Genomic DNA, 7,029 nt, shown 5'->3' with positions numbered 1-7,029 from the left:
TGATAGATAGATAGATAGATAGATAGATAGATAGATAGATAGATAGATAGATAGATACATAGATACATAGATACATAGATACATAGATACATAGATACATAGATACATAGATAGATACATAGATACATAGATAGATACATAGATACATAGGTAGATATATAGATACATAAATACATGATAATAGACATGATAGGTAAGTAGATAGGTAGGTAGATAGATACATAGATGATAGGTAGACAGATGATAGGTAGGTAGGTAGGTAGGTAGATAAATAGATAGATACATAGATACATAGATGATATATAGGTAGACAGATGATAGGTAGGTAGGTAGACAGACAGACAGATAGGATAAGATACAGAAAACAGGACAAGTAACTGCTGCTGATGGTGACCTCTAGACTGTTGTTAAGGTTCCTAATAGCTAATCAGAACTCCTTAGAGGCAGGAAGTTGTAGGGACACAACATAATTCCACAGTGATCAGGAAAAAACAAAACAAAACAAAACAAAAACAAAACAAAAAACGGGCTTTATTTGCATTTCAAACATTATCTTCTATTCTTCTCTACCATTCACTATGACAAAAACCTGCTCAAAACCTGCACAGCTCTCAGCTTGTCCCTGTGGAAGTCAAGACTCTAATCTGATTTCTTACACACATCCTACGTTCCTTTCCAGGATCACACACACTAAGCACGTGTTCTACCAAACCCACACCTCCAGTGAATGCTGGAGTCATCACTATGTGTGCTTTAACTTCTTGAGACTCCACATGCCCTTCTCACTATTCTGTAGGACCAAGGGGTGCAGCAACCTCAGCGGGCAATACGGGAGTTCTTCTTCTGTCCCTAAACAAATCCCTCTCCCTCCTCCGACCTCCTGACCGATCAGTCCCTAGCCATGGCTCCCCTGAGGTGGGTCCTTCGTAAATACCTTCTGAATGAACAAAAACTGTCACTATTCACTCTCTTACAAGCCCTTTAAAAGAATGCCACCAACCCAGCTCCTGTTGTGGCCTCATCGGGAGTCACGCAGCCCCTCTATGCAGCGCAGGTCAACCAGAAACAGAGCTGTAAAACCGGAGCAGCCGAGTTCGTGGAGCCACAAAAGCAGCAAACCTTGTTTTTCCTTCCAGCCTCATAACCTCAGCAGAAAGACAGACCACCTTTAACTAGGTCAACCCAATTTCACGGTCTTCACTCGGCGCTCGCCCCTTTATTATCGCACTTCTCAGTCGGAGGCACAACATTTACTGTGCTGATTTATGTCTGGAAGGAGTGAGGGATCCGTCCACTCTTGACTGAATTGAACAAGACCTTCCTGCATGGAAAAATACACCGTGGAGAACAATGGGATCGCACTGACCCGTCTCCACTGGAGGATTTTTGTAAAAGGAATCCTGGGCCAGCTAGAGCGAAAGTCTTGGCAACTTGGAGATAAAATTCAGGAAGAAAAGAGAAGCCCTTCAGTGAAACTCATCCTTTTTGATTCCCAAAGAACCATCTGTCACAGGACTTGACCTTCTCACCCCATCCCTTCCTCTCACTTCCAGAATGCCCAAGCGTATCTTTCCCCTGGTGATCCTGCAGACCAACCCTTTGCTAAACACAAGGATAGAAATGGCGGCTCTATAAGAGCACCTCACTGGCCCTTCTTACCCCAGCTTGAGGGCTGTCAGTTTTCCCATTTCATTACATGTTGCAGCACAAGAGGCTCAGGTGAGACCAAAAGAAAGCCCATGCACCGTGAAATCTTTTTCTGTGCAACTGAAGATTTTGCTGGGCCGTAATGCTTGTGTTACGCCAGAGAATAATCCTCAGACGTATAATGCTTTCAAAGATAAAGGGTTCTTGAACTCTGTGTGCATGCGTGCATATTTATTAATGGCCAAGCCAAAAAAAAAAAAAAATGCTTGCATTACTCTCATTCCTGTGAAAACTCCACCTACACTTGTGTAACCAGGTCAAATCAAGCCTGAGTTGTATGAGAACGTGGATTTTAGCTTTAACAAATGCATGAAGTCATGACCCCTTTGTTTTGATGGGCTGCCTGTTCCAGACAGGCAGAAAAGCCACCGATAAAACCAAGAGGTATACAGGGCTTCACAATTTATTAAGAAGATTAGCTGGCTTTCGTTTGTCCCCGGACAATTAGTCACCCAGTGTGCATTCCCTGAGAAGCCTCAGAGGTCGGGTAACTCGAGGAATGGCTCTGGGAATGGAGCCTTCTTCTCCTCCACACACCTTTTTCTGACTGTGTTATATACAATGTGACAAGCCCACCTGAAATATCGCATGCTTTTTCACTTGTAGTGTATTTGTAGAACTGCCTGCTGTGAAATCGCAAAGTTCATGGTTCGTCTGAACTTTTGAACTCTCGCGAGGATTTGACACAGCAAAACAATTTAAATGAACCCAACTCAAAGTTTTCATAGTCTAAACGGCTTTTCATCCCATTGTCTGGGGTAATTGGGTAGGAAAGTTCTTTATTGATGTTGTAAAAACTACCAGTTTAACAACAGGCAGGAGAGGAGGTGAGTGGATGTACCTTGGAGAATCTAAATCTGCCTTCTTTGTCAGCTCACTGAACTCTACCTGACCCCACTGGGAAGGTCTCCCCAGGACAAGCCACCAACTCTGGGATTTGCAAGCCAGTGCCTGAAGCCAGCCAGTTCCTGATACTGCTAAGCAGGGGGACTTTTCTACCCCTGTGTAAAGTAGAGCAGTATTCAGTTCAAGTCTAGTAGCTATCCTCACGCCTCTAACAGCTACCAAACGCATCTTCTCAAAGCTACACAAGGGAGGCAGAACTGACATCAGAGGGAATAAGCAGTTTGCATCAAATCACAAGAAAGAATTTGGCTTTTCTCAACTTCAAAACAAAAACACGCCACTGAGCAATCTCAGGCTTGGGATGTTTAAGGTCTAACGTGGCACAGTTAGAGAGGGAACACTCCATAAAGAGAATTTATTTTGATTTCTTCAGAGTTTTTATTCTAAAGATGAAATCTTTGCCACTTGGACTTGATGGGTGGCTGTAGCCTAAAAAGCCCTCCTGAGATGTGACGCTAGCTTCCATTGCTTCCGTGTTCATCATCCTCCTTCCTCTTGGTATCTGTGACAGAGAAAGCCGATGTCACACTACTAACGGCGATTAAGTTAATCTGCTGCTTGACTAGTCCCATGGTGAAGGTTTGGCAAAGCCACCCAGCTGTCCAGTGGGACTCTAGGGATCCACTTCGTACCACGCCATCTCTGGAATCACAGTGCACCAGGTGCCTGGCTCTTTCCACAGGGATTGGACTTCATGCTTGCAGGGCTAACACTTGGCTGACTCAGCCATCTCCCCAGCCATGTTTCTGCCTTTTAGCTGGATTCTTCTTCCGTTTATGTTCATGAAGTTGCCAAGTTTAAAGAGGTCACTTTATGGGTTGTTTTCTGGGTTGTTCTATTTGATTTGTATGCCTTTTGTCTGCCTTCTTGTCTTTTTTTTTTTTTGATTAATCATACATTGTTTTATTACATCACCTGTTCCATTATCAGTTTAGAAGAAACATACACATCTATTGATTTGGGTCGGGGAAGGGATACTGTGGTGTCTTGGTATAAATCAAGATGCCATAACAAAACATCACAAGACCCACATCCTAAGCAGATTTGTTTCTCGTGTCCTGGAGGCTAAAGCCAAGGTCAAAGTGACAGTCGATCATTTCTTCTTTGCCTTTGCTTCCTAATTTGTAGCACCTTCTTGCTATGTCCTCACGTGACAGAAGGGACAGGAGTCTTCTTCTGAGCCACTTCTATAAGGACAATGGTCCCATGGGGCAGCTCTGTCTTCACAACTGCTCCCAGAGGCCCTGCTTCCTAACTGAATCAGTAAGGAGGACATTGCTTTAAGATGACAACATTTAGAGATTTAACAGGCGTCCTTCACTGACCAAGGGGTAGTTCCATATTTCCACCGAGTTAAGCTCTTCTTAATCCTCCCTCCATAATGCTATGTCATGATAATGTATTCGAAACTCTATATTTTAAACTTCCCTTAATATACTCATTTTATACAGAAACTACCAAAATTTACCATACATTTGTCCTTTTGCCTGTCCTTATTTCTACATCTTGGGATCTATGTCAAGACTACATCTGAGGTCTGGGGAGATGGCTCAGCAGTTCAATCCTGCCAGTGACCTGGGTTCAATCCCCAGCATCCATATGATGGGAGGAGAGGACCAATCCCTGAAAACTAGTCTCTCTGACCTCCACACATGCACCCATGTGCATCCCCCTGACTAAGTAAGTAAGTGAAGGGAAGCTCTTTTAAGAGTCCGTTTTGCCTAAATAACTTTTTGTGATTCATTTTTGGAATAGTAGTGATTCATTTTTAAAAACTTTTTGGTCTCATTCTTTTCCTTCCTTCCTTTCTTTCTTTCTNTCTCTGGTAGGATTTCTCTATGTAGGCCTGGCTGTCCTGGAACTTGCTCTGTAGACCAAACTGGGCTTGAACTCATAGATCCACTTGCCTCTACCTCTCACTTACATCTGCTTCCAGAAGTGCTAGCATCAAAGGTGTGTGGCATTGATCTCATTCTTAAATGATATCTTCCAGGGTTTATCATAGCATGTGCCATATTTTCCCTCAGCATCTTAAAGGTACTGTTCCTGTGTCTTCTTCCTTCCGTTGCTCTTGTTTAGAAAGCCCTCATCACCTCTTCTGAGAAGTGGAAGTCTTCTCATTCCTTTGATGAGAACCAACAATGCTTCTGTAGCTGAAGGGTTCCTAGCTGTTTTGTGTGAAATATTCCAGGTACATTATCTGTTTGATGTTGAGTCTATGTTTTGATGATTTTACCAGCTTAGAAAAATCCTTCATTTTCACCCCCCCCCTTTTTTTTTTAGAAAGCAAACCAGGACAGTCCTTTATTGGGACTAGAGAGCAGCACGACACAATTACTAACAACAGATGGAGGCACAGCGTCCTCCACGATACTGGCTTTCTACTGGCAAAACTGAACTGGAGAATGGGCTCCTGGGGGCAGCTCCCATCCCTGAAGACGACTGTGGGTCACTAGAGATAGAACCCCTCAGGGGTGCCTTCTTGTTTTTTATGAAGAACATTCTCTTTAGATTTTTTTGTAGTTTTCATTTGTTACTTTCATTCTGCGTCCCTGTAAGGCCATCAAGCCAGCTTCTGTACAGATTGCCTTGATGTTGGCCCCAGAGAGGTCATCCTTTGCCATGATCAAGTCAATCCAAGGTTACATCATCAGCCAGTGTCATCCTGCTGGTGTGAATCTGGAACATACGCTTCTTGGTCTTCTCATCAGGCAGGGGGAACTCGATCTTTCTGTCAATGTGGTCTGGTCTGATAAGTGCTGGATCCAAAGTTTCTATTTGGTTTGTCGCCATGAAAACTTTTACATCTCCCCTCGAATCAAATCCATCCAACTGGTTCAATAGTTCCAACATTGTTCGTCGAATTTCTCTCTCACCTCCAGAATTTGAATCATATCTTTTGGTTCCAATGGTGTCGATCTCATCAATGAACACGATGGACGGTGTGTGCTCCTCAGCAACCCGGAAGAGCTCCCGGACAAGTTTGGGCCGCGTCACCTACATAATGCTGGATAAGCTCTGAGCCAACCACTCGCTAGAGAATGGCTGAAGTCTGGTTCACTACTGCTTTGTCAATAGAGTTTTACCTGTTCCTGGGGGACCGTAGAGAATGACCCCCTTAGGGGGCTTTATCCCCATCTCTTCGTAATACTTAGGATGGGTAAGTGGGAGCTCCACAGACTCCTTAATTTCTTGGATCTGGTTGTCCAGTCCCCCAATATCTGCGTAGGTTTCCTGGGGGGGGGGCCTTTTCCACCTTCATCACCGTGATGAGGGGATCCATGTCATCCATTAGCACCCCTATCACAGCGTGCACCTTGTGGTTGAACAGGACTGAACAGCCTGGTTCCAGCAGATCCTTGTCTACAGATGACAGGATGCTGACTGTAGTGTTCTGAGCCCACAGATGTGGACACAATGGCGTGATTATCATCAATAATCTCTTCCAAGGTTCCTACAGACATGGGGGTCCCCCTGAGATCATCCACTTTCCTCCTGATCTTTCCTCCTCTTGCTTTTCTTCTAACGGTTTCATCTGTTCCTGATTTCTAATGAATTCCTCCTCTGTGAGAAGATAGTCTTTTATTCTCTCTAGCTTCTGTAATTTCAGGTGGCACTGGGTGTGAGGTGTTACCAGTGGCAGTTTGCTGGCAGCAGCTGGTCCCTTCGTTTTCTTCTTCTTTATCCCCACTCTAGTTGGGACAGGAGGTTCATATTCCTTTTTCTTGTCCTTGTCATCCTTCTTGCCACCCCCAGGACCATGGCCACCATTCTAACTTTGACCCATCTTCCTTCAGTAGTCCAAGTCGCCACCGCCAGAAGTGCATCCATCAAAGCGACCCCTCACCTTCACTTCTTAAAACTCACTTCTGCTCCACACTCTCTCCTTTTAACTTCTGGAATTCCAAACACACATGCGTCATTAGATTTACTCACCATTTTCTCTGGTTTATTATTTTTTTCATGGTTTTCTGTCTTTCAGTTTCTCTATCCATCATTCTAGAGCTTTTCCATTTGCATATCTTTCATTTCACTCATTTTCTCCTCAACCATGTGTAATCTTTTACAAAGCCTATCAAATATATTATTTTTAAGTTCTAGATTCACTATTTGACTCTTCTTCAAATATGCCATGTCCTTTACTACAGTTCCTATACATTATGATTTAGATTTAGAGTATCCTCTGAAAGGCTTATATATTGAAAGCAAAGCCTGGTCCCCGGCTGGTAGCCCTACTGAGAAGTGACTGGGTCTGAGTTTCAAAAGTAATCTATGAATCAGTCCATTGGCAGACTCTTAATTTGAAACATGACTGGGAGGTTGTGAAAACTGGTCATGGAGCCTAGCTGGAGAAAGTGGGTTGCTTGGAGTTTACCCTTGAAGAGAATATCTTATTCTGATCCTTCTCTCCCCTCC

The 7,029-nt window shown here is 43.7% G+C and overlaps 1 pseudogene; it reads right to left on the bottom strand.

Annotated features, from left to right (window-relative positions):
• Positions 1-5,065: 5,065 nt before the first annotated feature.
• Positions 5,066-6,400, bottom strand: LOC110285936 (annotated as a pseudogene).
• Between the last annotated feature and the right edge of the window lie 629 nt (positions 6,401-7,029).

Source organism: Mus caroli, chromosome 19 (genome assembly GCF_900094665.2).
Source record: "Mus caroli chromosome 19, CAROLI_EIJ_v1.1, whole genome shotgun sequence".
Taxonomy (NCBI): domain Eukaryota; kingdom Metazoa; phylum Chordata; class Mammalia; order Rodentia; family Muridae; genus Mus; species Mus caroli.
This window is presented reverse-complemented; position numbering and strand designations above follow the sequence as displayed.